The sequence below is a fragment of the Amblyomma maculatum genome, unplaced genomic scaffold, assembly GCF_055883805.1.
Source record: "Amblyomma maculatum isolate TAMU_Amacu unplaced genomic scaffold, ASM5588380v1 scaffold_15, whole genome shotgun sequence".
Taxonomy (NCBI): Eukaryota; Metazoa; Arthropoda; class Arachnida; order Ixodida; family Ixodidae; genus Amblyomma; species Amblyomma maculatum.
In genome coordinates this window covers 3,103,929-3,114,381 of record NW_028146740.1, presented here as the reverse complement: position 1 = coordinate 3,114,381, position 10,453 = coordinate 3,103,929, and the positions used below count along the sequence as shown (strand labels likewise).

General features: G+C 42.3%; 1 long non-coding RNA gene across 1 annotated transcript; it reads right to left on the bottom strand.

The window, feature by feature from the left end:
• Positions 1-6,410: 6,410 nt before the first annotated feature.
• Positions 6,411-9,595, bottom strand: LOC146171944 (uncharacterized). Its single transcript, XR_014702641.1, has 3 exons — positions 9,394-9,595; positions 8,839-8,919; positions 6,411-6,927 (listed from the first exon to the last, which is right to left on the bottom strand). It is a non-coding gene; the product is annotated as an uncharacterized LOC146171944 (long non-coding RNA).
• Between the last annotated feature and the right edge of the window lie 858 nt (positions 9,596-10,453).

The window sequence follows — 10,453 nt, the reverse complement described above, 5'->3', positions numbered from 1 at the left end:
TGAATTTTGCGTACCCACTCCCCACCTATACCTTTAAGGGTAGAATTTTCCTTTTTTTTAGAACTGACCGCAAGTACATCATAATGGGAGAGGCATCCTAATAGATGCCTCTCCCATATCCATTCAAATAACCCGATCCAATGTCAGCTGCATTCATATGATCCCCGCAGACTTCCTAATCTCATCTGTCTGCCCGAATTTCTGCCGCCCCCTGCTATGCTTGCCTTCCCTTGGAATCTACAAGGCTCACTTAGAATGAATTTTGTGTACTCAATCCCTACCTATACCTTTGTCGGATGCATTTTTTAAATTTTATTTTTAGTACTGACCTCAAGACGTCATGATTGTGAAGCTGTATATACCCATTTGTATATTTAGGAGAGAGGAAGACAGCAAAGAAGCACGAATAAAAGATGTCTTGCTCTAGGTCAACTGCCTTCCAGCCTAAAAATTTTGAATACACTGATGAACCTGCGGCCAACCAATAAATTATTTTGAAAGCAACATGTCTCTCTAACACTCATTTGGTAACATTGGAGGATGTCCAAATGTACTACAAAGTGGTGGTCCTTGTGGCACTGACAAACCTAGATTTTCTAGTTGCCACGTTCACCTTTACATGGCCTCGAAAAATAGTGGCTCATGGGGAATAGAAAAATCGGACGGTTTTCTGCAAAAGCCGCTTTGAAAGATGGCCACTGTTTGTAGCATTTTGCAGTCTCATTCAGAAGCTAGCCAACATAATCTGCAATTAAGTAGACATGCATACAATAATATGTGCCTTATCCTTTGAAATGTACCAGACATTAACCAGTCATAAAACAGCGTGCTGGAAAGGTATGTATAGTAAAGCCTCCTTCGTTGATGATCATACCCATAGTTTGCATGGAAACATCTGCACTAGAACCTGCATGACGCTGAGTTAATTTGCCTGCTGGTTGAATATATGCCGCCAAAATGTTGGTAATACAATGAACTTCCTCGGTGCTGGGGTCAAGTTTGGAAATACAAAGTTGGGATGGTTTAATTGTGAAATCTTTTGCTGCCGAATTCACTGCAGCCTAGAATGTAACAGGATTAAAGGACAGCTGTAGACTTAAGAGCAGCCCACATTGTCACTGCATCTTATGTGTCCTAGTGCACATATCTACATACCGTGCATGTTTTGCTAGTAAACAATGTAACCACAGATTTGCAAAGCTCCAAGAATGCTACACTGATGCTGTCTGAGTAACTGTTTGTGTCGCTGAATATTGTGAAAGGCTTTTGATGGAACGAAAACTGCTTGGTGAATACTTACGCAGAGTGAGGTTGGTCAGGAGAGCAGGTGGTATGTACACCGCAATTTAATCACAATTACAGACTATATGATACTCATACAAATTGAAAAATATAAGGGAAGGAATTGAAGTGAAGACTTCTCGGTTCGACAGTCCAAACTTCTGCTACATGTGCTTTGGGCTGTGTGTGCTAGCCCGCTTGCAATCTGATCGCACGAGCCAGTAAAATGGTGCACACCCATATGAGCACCACTCCCAGTACTCTTTAACATGTACATAGAAGTGCAGGTGCTTGGGATAAACCTTGGCTGCCGCAATGCGCCTCAAACAATGGCATGTTAGCCAGAATAGCAGGTTGGGCTTGTTGGTTTTCCATCCTGAGGTAACAGCGCAAAATGTGGACGGGAGCACAAGACGAGAAGACGACGAGACATTGTATCGTCTTCTTGTCTTGTGCTTCCATCCACGTTTTGCACTGTTACTTCAGAATGTCACGTGCCTGCCTAATATCTACATAATTGTCACACGAACCACTTTGTGTGTATTTACAACTACTTGCACTACACCGTTGCCACCCACTGATGACGAGCAGCTGAGCAGCAGTTTTTCACGTGCACTTCGCTGCCATTAATCACAAATGCTATCACGCTACGACTTCCCATATCACCCCACCCAACCTGTGTGTGTAATGACTCAACCTTTGGTGCGTTTGCATGTTCTCGGGATACTGAAGAAATCCATGGTACCAATTAGTAGATTCAAGCAACGTAATCTGACATACATCTGGTGAGAATATTGGAACTATATCCATGTATACACAGATAGATCTGTATCACCACAAGCGTCACCTACAACTGTAGTGATGCCCGCTCAGAACACGACTGATTTTTTTTTAGGGCATAATTCTCCACAAACAGCTGCTGAGCTTGTGGCCCCTTGGTAAGAGGCTTTCCACATCTGTGGGAAACCACTTCAGAAGTGGTGTGCATTCACAGTTTCAAAGCCTGCATTAAAAATTTTTGGAAGTTTTCAACACCACACCCTTACCAGCCTTTGGCACTACACATCTCTGAGTTCCTTATATCTGGTTGTGCTGAATACCACAAGATAGTGCTTTAGTGGATCCATGCACACTGCAGGCTTTATGGAAATGAGCAAGCCAATGCTGAAGCAAACGGCACCCTCAAGAGTGGCGTCCAAACAGTTGTGCCTTTTACTAAAGCGGATACCACTTGTCTTCTTTCAAGCTTTATCAGGAGCGCGGCAGTGGCTTATTGAGCCTAGCCAGACACTCGAAACATTAATCTTAGAATGCTCGACTCGACGTCATTTTCTATTCTGCGTGGAATTATATGCCATTATGCATGCTTTCTCCGTGCACTTAAATGTGGTTTCACACACAAATATTTATACTTAATTGGACAGGCGGACTGCCCAGAATGTTCCACATGTGACATTACAGAGACTGTGGAGCGTGTACTAGTAGTGTGGCCCAGTATATGCGTGCAAAACAATAACTCGAGTTACTTCTTTGAAGTGTTTTGGCAACAGGCCTCTCTCAGAGGACTTTTTGGCTGGTTTGCCAGAAATGGAAAGCTCAACAGGCAGTGCAGGCTTTCTGCTGCTCCTTGCATGACACAGGACTTGACTCGTGTCTGTGGTGCAAGTTACTGTTCCTGTATATATTTTAATCGAGTCACAACCCTCTTTGTTCTTCTCTTTCTCTTTCCCTGTACAGATTAAACTTTTCAGCCAACCTATCCGCCTTTCTAATCAATAACACTTGCGTGAATGTATTTCTCCTGGATGGTTGATCTGATAATCACACCACCGTAATGCAAGGACATGGGGCGTATGAGCTTTTGAGGTGAACAATTTTTACCCTAGAAATGTCTTTTTGAATGAGGATTCTGGAGCTCTGCTCAACATGATCCTCCTGTTTGGAGTCTAAAGGCATCAGATTCTATGGGACTAGATGAGTGCTGTGGAAAGAGCGTGATCAAAGTGGGACCAAGTGGCCTGTTCTGGGTGGTACGGTATGCTGGTAGGGGCACCTGTTGTGCTGGCCTCACGGTATCGTTAAAAATAAAATAAAAAATCCAAAATGCGCACATTACTGCTGCAGTCTGCAGGAAACAATCAAATAGAACTGGTGGCTTCTGCGAGTCGAGTAGTTCTCAAATAGGCATATCTGTAAGGCTGCAAATCGTAACTACTTTTACTACTTTTATCACGCGAACTTACCTCAGACTGCCTAGACTTTTTTTGCCAATGCACTGGGCTAGCGGTTTTGCGTCGGTACGACGCATCCTTTGAGGTGAGCTTTCTTCGTTTCCAAGCCAAGGCTTCGAATGACGCCGAGGTTCATTTCGGACTTCAGTAGAAAGTAGTACGAACACATGAACCCAATTGGTGTGCCAAAACTTGTGAAAGCGAACGTTACTTCCACTCAGAGAAGTCGTGCTGCAATCTCGCGACGCACGAGCACTCAAACCCGAACAACACGCCTAAACCCAGAACCTAATGTTGTCAGGAAAAAGAGGCGAAGTCTGAGCACTGTAGAAGTTGTAGGAAGTATGCTTCCTCCCTTTTTTTTCTTTTTTGTTTTGAGAAAGGTTACGAAAGAGGCGTCGAGAAGGTGGGGGAGCAAAGCTGCGACAACGCATTGGGTGAAAGGACCACCCAAGTACATTGTACCAACCTTTTTTTTTTCTTTTTCCGACTTTTCGTGTAGTGCGATAGTTCAGGTCATCGAGCCGAAATAAAGGAAGCGAAGCTCGACACGCTATTCTCAATGATGCAGCGCGGGGGCGAGCAATTAATATACGAGTACGCGCCGCGGCGCCCGCTCCTGAAACACTCCACTCACCACTCGGATTGAACACACTTGTCGATTTCTTCGACCTGAAACCGTATTTACATCGTATCTTTAATGACGCCAAGAATTAAAAAAAAAAAAAAAACTACAGCAGCGGCCGCACAACCATGCAAGTTGTACCGGTGGTATATGGGACTGCTCAAGACGTTGTTGTGCTCCATCACGAATGTTCACAAAAGAAAAAAAAAGAAAACAACAACAAATAAGATTGGAACCATTGTCATTTGGAGTACCCGGCGGAGCGAGGTTAGTCGTCGTTACCGAAAACCAGCGTCACCGCTCTGTTCCAGCGCACAGCGAGAAGCAGACACTACTCGCATCCGCCGCCGACCGCGCGTCACGTGACAGTAGCGAGGGGCTCCCTGGTAAAGATTGTTGAAGACATGCGTCAATACTATTTTTTATTTGCTAACTTTAACGGCAACCTATTATTTTATGGGAAATAATGATTAAAATCTGCGTTTCTAAACGGCTAAACATGACGTAGGCGAGTACTTCTAATTCCGGCCTACAGGGTCGCATGGTCGCTTCAGGAACCCAAAAATGTTGTGATTTCAGAATGGTATTATTAAATGCAGAAGCAATATTTCGACGAGATATTTTGGAATCGGCATGCCTAATGTTTATTGAAGCAAGGAAAATTGCAACTGGGCAGCTAAATTTTCGTTTCACGACCCCTTTAAGAATGGCTGCTTGCAAGATTTTACATTAGGGATCGTAACCGTCGTGGGGCTCCGCAGCCCCTTTAAGTGTTTTAAACCGCGCGCGCGTCTTCCTATTTGTATTGTTTGCACGGGCAGAGCGAGTGCGCATGAGCAAGCAGATAATGTTGGGGGGCGTGATGTTAGCAGCGGCAGACGAGGGTAGATAAGCGCGTCAGAAGCGAGGCACGGGGCCTTTTTTCGCCCGGCGGAAAGGCCGGCGCGGGGCAACCGGCGAGCGTCATGGGCCAGCAGGGTGTGCACGGACGACCGAAAGAGGATCGCCGACGCGAAGATGGAAGCAGTGCCTGCAGGAACAGCCTAGGCGTATTTCTGTGAGTTTCTGTGCCGCGTGGAGCAATCTTTCTTGTGTCGATAGCGCTTTGGCCCCATTGCTCGTTTTATTCGCTCCGCAGTGTGTGTTGTTTCGCCGCGGTAAGGCCCTGACATTCCTCCCGCTTTCCGTTGGTGTTCTATTGTCGCGCGCATGAACAGCCTCTTCTCAGCGCTGTAGCGCCTTATGTTTCTTTGTTTTGCTTTTTTTGTTTATCCGGAATAAATATGTAGTTTTAAGAGACTGGGTTTGTCACTCGTCGGGCGAGACCATCGCTCGCGGACCCGTTTTTTTGAAGGATGAGGGTTGAAAAAAAAATCTCATCATATCTTCAAATTATTACTTCGGAAATGCTGCCCTTCGCCCATAGCGCCCCAGTTTTTGCTGCCGCTCCAAGGCGTCAATAGGAAGAACGGAGGTTTGGGTGATCATTTAAGCAACAGCGGAAAATGAGGTACACAACGCAGTCGCTGCCTCTATCATTTTGCGCTGTTGCTTAAACATGAACGTCAGTCAGGAGCCGGGAAAGGCGCCGCTCGCGATGTACACTGTAAAAACAAAAACACCTTATTAGGTGTTTTCGCATGTCTATAACTAACACCCATGCACCCTTGTAAAAAAGTGGCTTCAGAGTGCCAGTACACCCTCAAAGATGGTGCTTCGGTTGGTCATAACACCCTTCTATGGGGCCAATGCACTGGGGTGTTTTCATCACCTTTACACCCTATTGCAGGGTGGAAGCAGTGGCAATGCACCCTTACACCCCTTGATAAAAATCAGTGCGGATAACGTCCATATATTGCATTCCCTAAATAGGAATTACTTTTGCCACTACACGTTCCTTAATGTTTTTCCTATGTGCACATTTGTAATCAAGCTTAATGGTATTCCTTTTAACCACCTGTAATGGCAAATGAGCATGTAAAGAGATGCTGCATGCCATTATTTTGATATCTCGAATGGCGCATGCCAGTATGATTGTTTTTTCAAATTCACAGAGCATGTTACAAAAAAACTGTCACACAGAAGGAAACTGGAAGTCTTTTATTCGGCATAGAAGGGTCAGGGTTCGGGCTAGTGGGTGCTCGGGTGCTGGTGGAGGGGGGGGGGGGGGCAGGGGGGCACTTGTGTTCTGTTTCTTGATTGATGCGCGCTATGGAACCTCATTTATTTAACAATACTGCCACTCTCCACCGACAGCCTAGCAGACGGGCAAAAACATACATGGTATGTACGTAAATACCTAAAAAAATGAAAGAAGCAAAACAGTTCCAACAAATGCAGACAACAAAGTATACAATTTTTTTCAAAAACAGAACTGAACAATGAACACAACAGCATGGTGAAATTCCTTAAAAAACAACAACAAAACTAAATCGTATGCAACAATGATCGCAGTACACAATATTAATACTATGCTTTGTCAGTGTCAACGCGTGCGCTTCCATAAAATTCGGCCTTAAGCGATGAAGTAAAGCGTCGTGCAGCGCATCTTGGCTTCGACAAGCAGACGCCCAAAAAGAGCTGCTCTATAAAGCAGCACAAATTGTCGGACCCCTTGTCATATGTCAGATTGAACAGCCAAAATCGACCCATTATTGGAACAATACCCTAAGTAGAGTCGATGACTCGAAGAAGCTTCCGCTGCTGAATGAAGAGGAAATGCTCTTCAGCTTCTTTGATGCTGCTCCCAGTATATCCGACGCACGGCGTGGCAGGCTTTTCTTCCTGTTCCTTGATAAAATTGTGAAAGAAGTGTATAACAGAGCAGTTGTATAAATATGCACTGCACCTGGCAAAAAGCAAATTCAACATATTTTCTACTCTATATTTAGAATACGCCAATGCCCCTTTAGTGTTCAGCAGTGTGCTGGAAAAGGGCCCTATCGGAAACCACTGGTGGTTATCTCACAATTAACAATGCAGAGTATACTGTTATGGTTGGTTCAGGAGGCACAAAGCCAGCAGTCTGATCAAGTCATAAATGAGAGCACATAAGGTCAACCCATTTTTATTCACGCAGCATGCTGTTGCATGGTAATTTTAGATTATGCAAGCTATTTTATCAAACAAAAATGGCTACACTCATCAAAAGCACCTGGGTTAGAGAACTTCTATGCTGCCCCACGAACTTTTCATTTCACATGAACTGGAATGCTTATTATGATAGTTAAAAATGTAAATAAACAATAAACAGCACTGGAGCACGGTGTTTACAAGTAAAATATTAATAGCTGGCTCACTTGAAGGCTTCACACAAGGCCTACAGCATACCCTGCACTGGCCAAGTAGATACTGCAAAACCAAACAAAAAAAAACGTGGAAAGAGCATACTTAGTGATGGGGCACTACAAAAAAAAAACAAAGTTCATGTAATACATAACACATACTGCATTTCTGAACTTTTGCACGTCTTCTTGTGCTAAGTATGAACCAGCCAAGCCCTAGGTCATCACAATGCTTCCTGAAGTGTTTACATTTAAGGTTTAGTAACAAGGAAAAAGTGTTCTCGCTGCTCTATGTGGCAGTTCTGAAACTTCATCACAAATTATTCATTGAAAGTGTACACTGGAGTTTTGAGTTGAGCGACAATTACATGTGCAACAGCAGAGCATTACCAAACATCCAAAAAGCAGAAGCTCTAAAAAATGTCAACACTGAAGCATGACATGTTAAAACATTTTCCACGCATAGCACATTGTATGCATAGACATCCATAACATCAGTGGTGAGCCTCAAGAGGCGGCAGGAAGCTCAAGTGTTCAAGAAGTTGTAATCGTTATAGCGGCAGGCAGTCTGAGCACTTTGAAATACTAAAGGTTCGAATACTAAAAATATGTTGACTAACTTGAAATGCAAAAATAACAATTTGGATTTATTGAGAATGTTTACTATAAATGAGAATGTCTATGACAGTGCCACATGGTTAATGCATGAAATGTTAGCATCTGTAGTTGAAGGCATTATAGTTATACAGCATGAACCTTGAAACACAGCAGTATTTTCTCCCAACCAATGTGGTAAACCTAATCTCAGAAGAATTAAAATTATTACATCATTTCAAACTTGGCTAGCAAATTAAAGCATTTTTTTTAAACAACTATTAAACTGCATTACCCACCTTCAGAAGCCTGTAGGATAAGACAATGTGGCAAATATTTCTTTTGAAGCAGTCTCAGATTATATATTCCAGACATTAGGAACATGTTAGGTACTAGCATGCATGAGCAGGTTGAGAGACCCCTTTCCAGCAAATGCTAAACCCCACCAAGCTGCCTGCAAGAGCCATCTGATAAAGCACTGCTGGTCCACTGCAGCAGAGTGCTTAGTCAAATGGCACACTGCACCAATCTTGACATTACCAGTGCTTCATCAGGTGACTCTTGTATGCAATACGAAGTGGTAAGCATGTGATGGCAGGAGTTTAAAAGTACTTTTGATTGTACTTATAGTGCAAATAATCCTTTCACAGCAAAGAATTCACAGTTGTGATGAAAACTTGTGTAGTATTTCTATTTGAATTATGAATCACTAATACATATTACAAGTTAGACTGTAAACCATTTTAGAAACAAAGAAAATTCGCTAATAATGTCGGTTTCAAGTAGGCTTCCTGAATATTCAAATGACAAAGAGAAAACTTACAAATGATACAAACAACATCCAGAGCTCCCGGCTGGTTCCCAACGTTTGCCAAGAGTTGCAGAATGCATACTGTCTGTACATCTACAATAGAAATAAGCAACACAACAATGGTGTACCTCCTTGCAGGTAAAAAGAGACAGCCGAGTTTTGAGGCGATTATTCATTGTCTAGTTTAGGAAGGCAAATAAACAAAATTGAAAACATGTAGAGGCACGCAAACTGAAAGCCAAACATCTGACAGCAAAAATTAGCAAAGCTTGTGAAGATTTGAATCAGGTATCACCTAATTCTCTGCTACTAGTTGAACAGATTCGAAAAGGCTGCACCATTACAATGGAGAAGAACAATAGGTAATTTAAATTTAGCTAATGCGAAAATTGTTACATAGGAAGAAATGCACTGGCTAGTTATGGTTTTATTATTCTTTCTGATGCTCAGCCATGTTTTTAGTATATCTATAAGGCAATGCAAAATGGCAAAAATGTAGGCATTTAGCGAAAAACTGCCAATTAGATAGCACATGCAGCAAAGAGAAGGAAACAGCTTAATACTTACGCTTCTTTCTCCTTTCACGCATTCCCTCAGAACATACTTCGAGCACCCGGGCAATGTCCTTTTTTCTTGCACGAATGGTGTCCTTCAAAACCAAGACAAGTGTCTTGTTAAGGCCAATTTCAGCTGCCTCTTTGCCGTCCTTCTTGATCAGCATGTTCACGTCATGTAAGAACTGCAAGTTTGTGTGAATGGTAGCCATAAAGAATTCATTTTACTCAATGTTTCAAGTAACTGAATATTAAAAATCATTGTACAAAAGCTAAGGCAATTGATGCCTTTGTACATATCTGAAAAAACAAAAAAAAAAAACTGGCATTAGCAAACAGCAAATACAAATATTCACTAAGGTTAGAAAACTGCAAAAACCATCAGTATTTTGCCACTCATCGCCAAACTGCAAGCAATATTAAGGAAAGTCTAATATAAAAAATAACAAAGCAAAAATTATGATCCTCCTTCCCTCAACTTGGCACACGGCTGAATGGCAATAAAATATGTAATATATCTCTAAACTAAGGGTCCCCGCTCAGCTTTAAAAAGTAGGCTTCAATTCTTAGAGACAATCTACAGACATGCACCGTTAGCATATGAAAGTCAAATTGTTTTCTGGGCCCTTTAAATCAGTAAACTGCTTTCAACACATACATTACAAATTTTTTAATAACAGTAAGTCACAAATTTGCCTGCAATATGCGCACTGTGATGAGCAAAGAAGGTAAACATATGCGACTAAGGCTATGATAACCGCTTCATATGTACATTTAAGCAAAAGACAAAAAAAAAGTAAACATCTGGTCAGAATCAAACTCTGTAATAGCAACATCCGGTACAATATTTGGCCACAGAATTCAAGCTGTCGACCTTTACTTGAATGCTGAGGCATCAGTATTGAATATCCATTTATTCTAGTCTAAAGACACTACAAAAATCAACTAATGCGGTCAAACAGTTATGTTGAAATGTGACCACAAAAATAATGAAAACTGGATGGTTTGAACATCAGCTGGATTAGCACGTGTACTAGTGCCTGAATTGAAGTCTTGCTGAAAATAAAATGCGT